Here is a 9,705-nt window from a genome sequence, read left to right as displayed (position 1 = left end):
TAAACAATTCAATAAATGTTGCTGACACTATTTGAAAAAATTAAATTCCTCTCTCACACCAAATGTAATCAATTCCAGGTGGGTTAAAAACAAATATGAAAGGCAAAACTTTTAAAATATTTTTGAAGAAAATATGAGAGAATATCTTAATGATATTAATGAAGTGGGGTGGGTGGAAGAGGATTTCAAAAAAAAAGCACAAATTACAAAGGAAAATATAGATATATTTGACTACATAAAATGAAAAACTTTGGTGCAAAAAGACACCATAAACATAGGTAAGCCACGCACTGGGAGAAAGTATTTGCAGCCATTTAATTAAAAAAGTATTAGTTTCTAGAATATATAAAGAACCTCTACAAACCAAAAATAAACGAACATTTTAAAAGTGCTCAAGCGTTTGCTTTGGCAGCATATGTCCTAAAATTGGAACGATACAGAGATGACTGTGGCCCCTGCACAAACATGACACACAAGTTCGTAGTGTTCCATATTTCTAAGCTGGATGCCACCAGGACAAATACTGCATGATTCCCCTCAGACGAAATATCTAGAATAGGCTAATTCATGGAGACAGCAAGTAGGTTAGAGGTTACCAGGGGCTGCAGAAGCGAGTATGGGAAGTTACTGCTTAATGGGTAGGGTTTCTATTTGGGGTGATGAAAGGGTTTTGGAAATAGATAGTGGTGATGGTTGCACAACATTGTAAATGTAATTAATGCCACTGAATCCTACACTTAAAACGGTTAAAATGCAAATTTTATATTATATATATTTGACTACAATAAAAAAAAAAAGCACCCAATATTAAAGAAGGCAAAGATTCAAATAGACGTTTCAGGTAAAAGGAAATAGGAATGACCTAACAATATCTGAAAAGATGTACAACCTCGTTTGCAAGTGAAAACACTACCAAGATAATACTTTTCACCCACCAATAGGCAAAAGTAATAAAGTCAGACAGTAGCTAGGGTTGGTAGGATATGGAGCGTCAGGAGCTTTCATACATTCCTAGTGGGAGTGTCGATTGCTTCAAACACTTTGGATAGGAGTATGGCATCACTCAGCAGAGTTTAACATGTGCTTCCTTATGTTTTAGAGTAAGCACAGGCCGCCATAATAAAGACACTAATAATAAAATGGCTTAAAGGTAAATAAGTTTCTCTCTCTCTCACATATCAGTCCTGAAGTTTACTGTCCTGATCAGGGACAATTTTGATCCCCACGGTCATTCAGGTACTCAGTTCTTTCCATGTCATTGCTCTGCCATCAACTAGGAACTGTCATTTTCGGCAAAGTTGAAGTTGGGCCACAACCACCCTTGGATTTGGGGTAGTGGGAAGAGAGAAGAGAGCATGGAAGAGGTGCCCCCCTCCCCCCCCCCCCCCCCCGCCTTAAGGCTCTGATCCCAAAGTAGCTGAATGGAAAACTGCTTAGATTCCACTGGTGAGAACTTAGTCACATAGCCACATCCAACTAAAAGGGAAGTTGGGAAAGATGTCTCGCTGGACACCATGTGCAAAGACGGGGAGAATGAATTTGAATGGATAACTAGCCGTCTCCATTATACCCTGAGACTCAGCAATTCACAGCTAGGTATACCTTAGCAACGCTCCTGCACAGCGCACCAGGAGACATACACAAGAAAGCTCATTGATGCACAATTCAAAATAGGGAAAAACAGGAAAACAGCTCAAATGCCCATCATTGTAGAACAGAAAAAATAAATCATGGTATATTCATACAGGAGAAAAAAATGAATGAATTACTGCTGCACAATTGGGAAGACGCTCCTAAGGCATTCTTCATATTCAGCTGAGGGGTAGGTATTAATATTTAAATTGTATGTGCTACATATATACACACATATATGTACAGTATATTCATTATATGTGAGTACATATGCATATGCTTACAATAACAAAGTTACCTCCTAAAAATGAACTAGATATGATTTTTCACCCAACAGCCTGGCAAAAACAATGTCTGTTAATATTAAATGTAGGCAATAATGTGGGCAGATGGACAGTAAAGTATAAATTGCAGTTTTATCCTGTAGGGCATTTCGACAGCATCTTAAAAACCTTAAATTGGGCATTTCTATGAACTGTAGTTTCACTGCTCAGCACTAACCTAGAGAAACAGCCATGGAGGCACATAAGGAGGCAATGTGCAGAGATGCAGCAAATTTCAAAATGGCAAGAAATTGAGAATAACCTAGATGCCATTAATTAAGGAAATGACTAACTAAACTATGATCCAGCCGTACTACTAAACATTATGCAAGAGTGAAAGAGTGACATGGAACCATTTGTGCTTAATGCAAGTAGGTCTTCAAGACCCAGTGTTCTGTGAAAAGGCAAGTTGCAGAACAAACAAAAGAAAACCAGTATTATATTTCCTTTAAGGGTGTATGTGTATTTTCTATTTGTTCCAAATTATCTCCAAAAAGAATTTGCTGTTTAAAAAAGCTTGTATGAAGAACTATTGTTTTAAAATATTAAGCTCAAAAATGTTTTAAAACCAATAAAAGAGACTTGATCATCAAAATAAAACTAAATGAAGAGATGATGCAACTGGTCCATTCATTCAAAAATATTTATCGAGCGCATACAATAGGTCAGAATCTGGGATACCGCAGTGAATTAAAAGCAAAGTCGTTTCTTTAAAAATTCAATCATTTGAAGGATTGAATTTCACCAAAAGTGAAACTTGGGAACCACAACACTAACCATTTCCATGTATTCTCCTAAGCAAACTCACTGGGTTTTGAAAATTTTTTTAAAATGAGTCAATTGCACAAGCCCAGTAATTGCTCAAAGCCTCGGTTTACCCGTCTGAAAAATGAGGTGCATATATATCCTGCCCAGAAGTCAGTTAACAGGCACTTGAGAGTGCAAAATCTGATCATTCTCTTTTTGAAGTGCTATGTGTGGTTGATCAAGGAGAAGAAATGAAGGCAATTTATCTTGTTCTTCACAAAGAGTCTAAGGTATAAAATGCTAATCATTATAACAAGAAATACAGTCTAGATCAAAATACTGTTATGTGATCACACAACTAATTGGAGAGTGAGAACCAGAAGGGATTTATTAATGGTAAATCCACAAGTGCTTCTCAAGGAGGTCAATGCGAAATGTGTGCCTTTTTTAACACCTACACCAAGGACTCAATAATGCATTAGAAAGCATGCTGGTTAAATCCGTGTTTGTCACTTCTTGCCTTTTGAAATCTTCTTTTTGAAAAATTTGAATTAAGAATAGTTTGCTTTCCTAACGATTAATAGATGAGCCACAGAGCTGCACAGTTGGCTCTAATCTTGCCTTGTCTGAATAAAGTGGTCTGGTTCCCCAAACAGCATCAGCATCAGTGTCATGGCTTGTCCCTCTGCCCCTCTTTCTGCCAGTATCATGGATGGTTTCAAGACCTTAACAACACTGGCCTGAAAGTTCCTCCAGCACCTCAGGCAAGCGATCCCTATCTCCACCCGCTCTTGACAGCCACCAGCATCGGACACTGCCCCACTTCCCTGATCTCCAACTCTGGAAATTCCCCTCTTGGACCAGGACCACTCAAAGTTCCAGCACCTCCCCCTCACCCACTCCTCGTCACTACCCTCTAGCTCCATCACAAACCTCAGCTCTCAACGCCAACCCAGCTGCCCGTATCACCAAGAACATCAGGGACTCCTGGCTTCACTTGCCTCCTAGTCCAACCTAGATCCTATGGCCAGACCATTTCAACAAAGCCAGGTTGGCTACCAGAGACTCTAGAATAGAGCTCTCCAATATGGTACCCTTAGCCGCATGTGGCTAACTAATTTGTGGCTAATCCAAATTGAAACGTACTTTCAGTGTAAAATATACTGAAATTTAAACCAGCTTGCAAGGATTTAGTATTAAAAATGTAAACTATCTCATTGATAATTTTTATATTAATTTCATGTTGAAATGATAGCTTAACATATTGTGTTAAATTATATTATTAAAATGAATTTCACCTATTTCTTTTACTGTTTTAATGTGTTACTAGAAAATACATAGCTTGCATTATATTTCTGCTCTAACCAGCTGCTGACCAGAACTATGGGAAACAGAATCTGGCTCTCTGGGGCCAGGGGTTGGCAAGGATTAGGCAGGTGTCAAAGGCCCCACAGAGTTGGGTTGATGTGCAGAGCATCCCAGAGGGGCATACACCAAGCAGAGGAGATGTATCAGAGACCCACCCCTACAACACCACAGATATCTCTGCCCACAGACCAATGCGTGGGGAGGTGGCTTGCTGAGAAAGCAACTGGCCCCATCAGTAGTTCTGTGCATTGTGGCCCCTTCAGCTGTTCGTACGCACTTCATAGATGTGATGCAAAGAAGAAGAGGGATTTGGGCAGGCATACAGCCCCACATCCCCACCTGAAGGACAGGAAGAGTGAGAAGGCTGAAAAAGAGAGTCTGGGTCACTCCAGGAGAAGAGGTACCATTTCACACAGAATAAGTGATGGAGACAGAAGGGTCACTGTCTGAATAACTCCACCAATTATCCAAAATAACCTCCAGGACCAAATGGGAACTTGAAGAGACTATCAAGAGATTTGAGATCTCCCTTCTCCTGGAGATCTAGACAAATCTACCTCATTCCATACCCCAGAATCAGACCGTGAGACAAAGATCAGAATGCAAGCCTATATGAAAGGATGGCGGATGCCCCCTTTTACTGGCCAGTGCCCCCATCCTCCAGCTGTAGTTCTGGCTGCTAACATCTCACGGCTGACCCCTTTTCCAGAGGATTGCCTTTGGCCAAATAGGTACTGCCTTAGTTTGGAGGATACGCCTGCCCACGGCCACCCTTCAGGGCAATCCTCAGGAAATTTCTAACTGAAATGGGGGTTCAAAAGGTCAGCCCCCTTGACTCCAGGGGTGACCAATTCTGTGATACAGTTTGTGCTCCAGAGTTCCCCATGGATCAGGTTGAAGCCAATCTCAAGACAAGACCAGCTTGCTCAGCTCCTTCCCCTGCCCCATCCTACAGCCCCCTCTCCTCTGCCCTGAGAGCACCCACCACCACCACTAAGTCACTTGAACAAGACCCTGTCTCTGGCTCTGCCTCTAGGACCTCACTAAGCAAGGAGGGGAAGGAAACGTGGAAGGCGACTGGGGAAGTGAGACAACAAAGGAGTAGCAGCGGATAACAGTGTGTTATCCAGCCAGTCACCACCCTGGGGGAGTGGAGATTAACCCTGTGGGAAACTTAGGAAGCCAGTGTAGAGCACACACCTAAGAGTTAGCCCACTCAAGGGGCAAGGAAGCTGGGGTATTTACACACCAATTCTCACCAGACATTGGTTCAGGTGGCTGCGTGGGGATCATCAACCCCACAGCACTTCCAGCCTGCATGACCATGAGCAGGCAGCCCTGTAAGGTCCCGGAAAGCCCTTGGGCTCCAGCTCTGGCAGTTGGAAGTCAGGCCACTGTGACTCAAGTGCTGGAGCTGAGGAAACATGGGCAGGGCATAAGAGTTTTCAATTCTAGCCCCAAACTTCTGCTCCTGTTTCATCAGTTCCATGTAGGAATCTCCACATCTCTGCTAGGTACCAAACTGGCCCAAACAGACTTTGCCCCTCTTTCCATTCTCACACATGCACACTCACCACTCTCACGTGGCATTTGTGTGTGAGGTAGACGTCACCAAGGATTCAGCGGTGGCGAGGAGATATTTACTTTGCAGAAATATGAATAGCTTCAGATGTAAAATTACATGTCCCTGTTCTTCAAAGTTCTTGAGCTGCCCGCATACCCCGCATGCCAGGGGATCCTTCACTGGTTGCCTCAGTTCCAGGCTACCTGTGTGGACAAGAGCCCCTCAAGGGGTTCAGTGGAACAAAAGGGTCTTTCGTTTTACAGGACTAACTCTCCTTAGAAGGTGCTTATGGACTAATAAGCAATTTTCCTCTGTTACATTAGTATCATAGCATACCATTATATTGCCTTGAGAGTTAAGTTTTAAGTTGGCGTGCTAAATTGGAGAGTAAATTGTATTTTGCGTCACTTCTTGGCTGTGTGACTTAGCACAAGGTAAGGAGCAGGAATGCAGATACCCGCATCGCCCGGAAAGCCTGTGGAAGAGAACCAGAGGTGAAGGTCAGGAAGTTGACCTTAGCCTGAAGGAGGAGGTCATCGAGAGGACATGGCCGCTGGCTGACCCACGAGCTGGACCTGGGCAATGGAGGCTCCTCACCCCCTCCCCTGTCCTTGGAATCTATGTTCCACCCACTGTTCCCACAGTGTGAGCAGTTTTCAAGGACACAGCCTTGAGAGAGCAAAGTGTTGTTGAGACCATCTGGACAGTATACATGACTGAACCCAGTCAAGTCCTCCAGATAAACTTTAAGATTCTGGAGGGCGGGTGTGGAGATCTACCCATCTTGCGCCCATCTAAGACAAGCCTCGTGTGTAAGCTTGCTTGCTTGTTAAGCCTGGCACCTACCTGGCTGGAGTGGCCTGCCTCTTTCTTTGGTCTCTCCTTGACCTCTGTGTATGGGGGTCAATTCTGCAACCAACACAGCCACATGGGGGGAGGTGTCAGTTAGGAAATCATGCCCCAGGATGCGCCAGTGAGACTGTTTCCTTCCCTCTGGTATGCAGAGGACGGTGCCCACCATGCCCAGGAATCCTCCGCAGCAGCGAGGCAGGGCTCTCTGCACATGCCATCAGTCAGTGAGTTATTCAGCAGGTGTCTTCTGAGCACCTGTTGCATGCTGGGCACCAAGCTGGGTGCTGGGGAAACAACGACGAGCCAGACAGAGTCCGTGTTCTCGTGGATGTTAAATTACGGATGAGACAGACCCTCCCCCAAAAACTAAGCAAATACAATAAGTAAGATCATTTCAGATGATGCCAACTAAGAACCATATAGACAGTAAGATGCTGCATGACAGAGGGTGACTGTTGATGGGGTGAGGGGCACGACCTCACCCAGGGCGGTTTGGGATGGCATCTGTGAAGACATAATGTTTAATCAGGGGAAGTAAACAGAAATGTCAAAAAAAGAAAAAAGGAAGGAGCAGAGAGAACAGCGGGGCTGAAGCCTAAGTAAATGAGAAGCAAAAAGCTGAAGCTGTAGGACATGAGGTTGGAAAGACGGGCAGGGCTCATTGACATGGAGCCCACTCTGTTCTGAGTTATGATTTTAAGTACAGTGTTCATGAAGGGATACAGCTGGAACCGTGGGTAACATGGCCGGGTGCACTTGACTTTCCTCCACCTCTATGTACTAAAAACAGCCTGGGACTTAATGCTCAAAATAGACTTGGCCTCCATGGGTGCCATTTTGCCTGGACGAAAGGAGTGGCTTGAGTGGCCTCCGAAGGTCCCTCCCTCCCAGCCATGCCACGCAGAGTGGGCTCTGCCTGCTGAAAGATGGACGGCTCCTGCAGGAAGGGAACCCCTAGATGGGCCACCTGTATGTGATGGCTGGGTCTGCTGTCTCTTCTGAGGCTTTGGCCCCACTCCTGAGTGGCAGCAGACAGAAGCAGGATCTTGCAGCCTGTGGCGGGGAAGGAAAGCGAGGAAGCGGCTGCAGTCACTCTCTGCCTGCCAGCCTGTGACTCCCTATGTCCTGCTGTCTCTGTGAGCAGATGGGCACTGGTGGGAGGCTGAGGCTGGCAAGCACACTCCAAGGGGCTCTTGGTAGACTCTGGCATATGTGAAGAAGAGTCCATAGCTGCCGCCATGCTTTGGAATCCGGAGACCCTTCCCAGGAGATGGTCACTGACCACAGTGCCTTGGAAGCAGCAGCCTGGGGAGCTGTCTCCATCTACAGGAAGTCAAATTCCCCAAAAGAGTGCAAGGAGCATAAACTGAGTCACAGCTAAGCTGAGCTCCTGACAATGACCCTTCAGCTCCTGAGATGACAAAGCTCTCTGGTCCCTCATGAGAGCAGTCAGACTCCACAAGGAAACGCTTGCGGTGAGACTGAGGGCCATCTTAGAATGTCATGGGGAAGTGGAAGGAGCCCTCCACTGAGGTCCTGCAGAGGCCCAGCCCCAATGTGCACCACTGGCAGGGACACAGCGAGGAGCATCCAGGTGAGAGAGCCCCCTGCATCCAAAGCCAAGAGTGGCTCTGAGTCCTTTCCACACGGAGCATTGCCAGACCATGGGAGAAATAATGGGGAATGGAGAGGGAGAAGAAAATGGAGGGTAAGAGAGAAGGGGAAGGGAGAGAAGAGAAAACAGAAAAGCAAGAAGCTTGAAAGAAGCCTTGCCTGGCTCTCCATCAAGTGCTCTCCCCTCAAAGCAACTGGCACGGGTACAACGTGACCACAAGCCAAGTGTCTCCCTCGAAGCCATTCCAGCCTCCCATTATGGCTGGCTAACAGAAATCAATCTTCTTAATGCTGCCTCGAACAGAAAGGGAGGCCAGCCAAGTCTGGCAAGAGGATCCAGCCATGCATCAGCTGCACTGGGTGTCTGGCATTAAAGGGTCAGGTTTCTCCCATCCACCTCCTCTCCTGGCACTGAAAGAGCACAATGCCCACAGTGCCTCCAGGGGAGAAGGCAACCAGGCAGCCCACACTGACGTCTCAGACAGACCTGGCCAGGATGCCTCTGCTCAGTGTACCTGTGTCTGCTTCTGCCCCACCCACCCTGGATGGCTGGATCCACTTTCCTGCATGAAGGTGTCTGTAACTTGTTGTCACCAGGATATTTGCAAATAACCCCTCATCTCTGCAGTTTTTCCCTCTAAGTCAGGGATCCAGAATGCATCTACCTTTAAGAATATCCTTTAAGAATATTCTGGATTCCTCAAGGGTCAGTGGACAGCAAGTAGAAGAGAAGATGAAGTGTCCTGGATCTGGTAACTTCTGAGGGTGGAGGTGAGCATGGATTGCTCTTCGCTAGTCCTTCAGTCTGTCTGCCTGCACTGAGCCTGGAGAAAGGACAGCAAAGTTTCTCTCGGCTGCATTCAGGAAGCAGATGGAGCCCATGGCATGCAGGCAGGTGGCCGGGCTGCCCTGCTTGAGAACCTCACCCCACTGAGAGCCTCAGCTCCCAGGAACGGAAGTTGGGATGTCAACTACCCTCGTTAGCATCTGCCCAAATGTATCCTTAGCGTTATGTTCTAGCCAACATGGATTGATAATTTTGTATCAAATTTGGGGATGGTTGCTAAGGGAATCAGGAGAAAAGTGTTTGGTATGTAAATCTTATCATTGTTTTCCAAATTAGCATCAACACAAGCTGTAACTTTGAAAGACTTTGAAGCCAATTAGCCCATGTACTAGTGATTAAGACAAAACAGACACAAGAGGAGAACTCTGGAGTGGGGCTGTTGATACTACTATTTAACTATTTATAGTTTTTCTTTACCACTTGACGAGAAGGTGGTGGAAGCTAAAAGGGAGCCTGCAAGGACCCTAAGCGGAGGGAGACAGATTACATCTCCCTCAACAGCTCTGGTACAGTTAACCACGAACCACTGATGATGGCTGCTGGGAAGGGAAAAGTAGCAGCATCTTAAACAGGGTTTGATGACAAACTAGCTTAATGCCTCAAAATCACAAGGGGAAGATTGTTAAAGTCTGAATCGGAGATTAGGAGAAGAAGTGCCACTAAATCCTGAGAAGAGAATCAGTTTAGTGGAAAAGAAATGCAAGATAAGTAGAAAGAATTGTAACTGTTCTGAAGTATTTGCAATTCTTTAACTTTTA

At 45.5% G+C, this 9,705-nt stretch overlaps 1 pseudogene; it reads left to right on the top strand.

Moving 5' to 3' along the window:
- The first annotated feature begins 400 nt into the window (after nucleotides 1-400).
- LOC124231596 (uncharacterized) lies at nucleotides 401-498 on the top strand (annotated as a pseudogene).
- The last annotated feature ends 9,207 nt before the right edge of the window (nucleotides 499-9,705 follow it).

This window comes from Equus quagga, chromosome 1 (genome assembly GCF_021613505.1).
Source record: "Equus quagga isolate Etosha38 chromosome 1, UCLA_HA_Equagga_1.0, whole genome shotgun sequence".
Taxonomy (NCBI): domain Eukaryota; kingdom Metazoa; phylum Chordata; class Mammalia; order Perissodactyla; family Equidae; genus Equus; species Equus quagga.
Note: the sequence above shows the minus strand (reverse complement) of the source record. Positions and strands in the feature narration are given on the sequence as shown.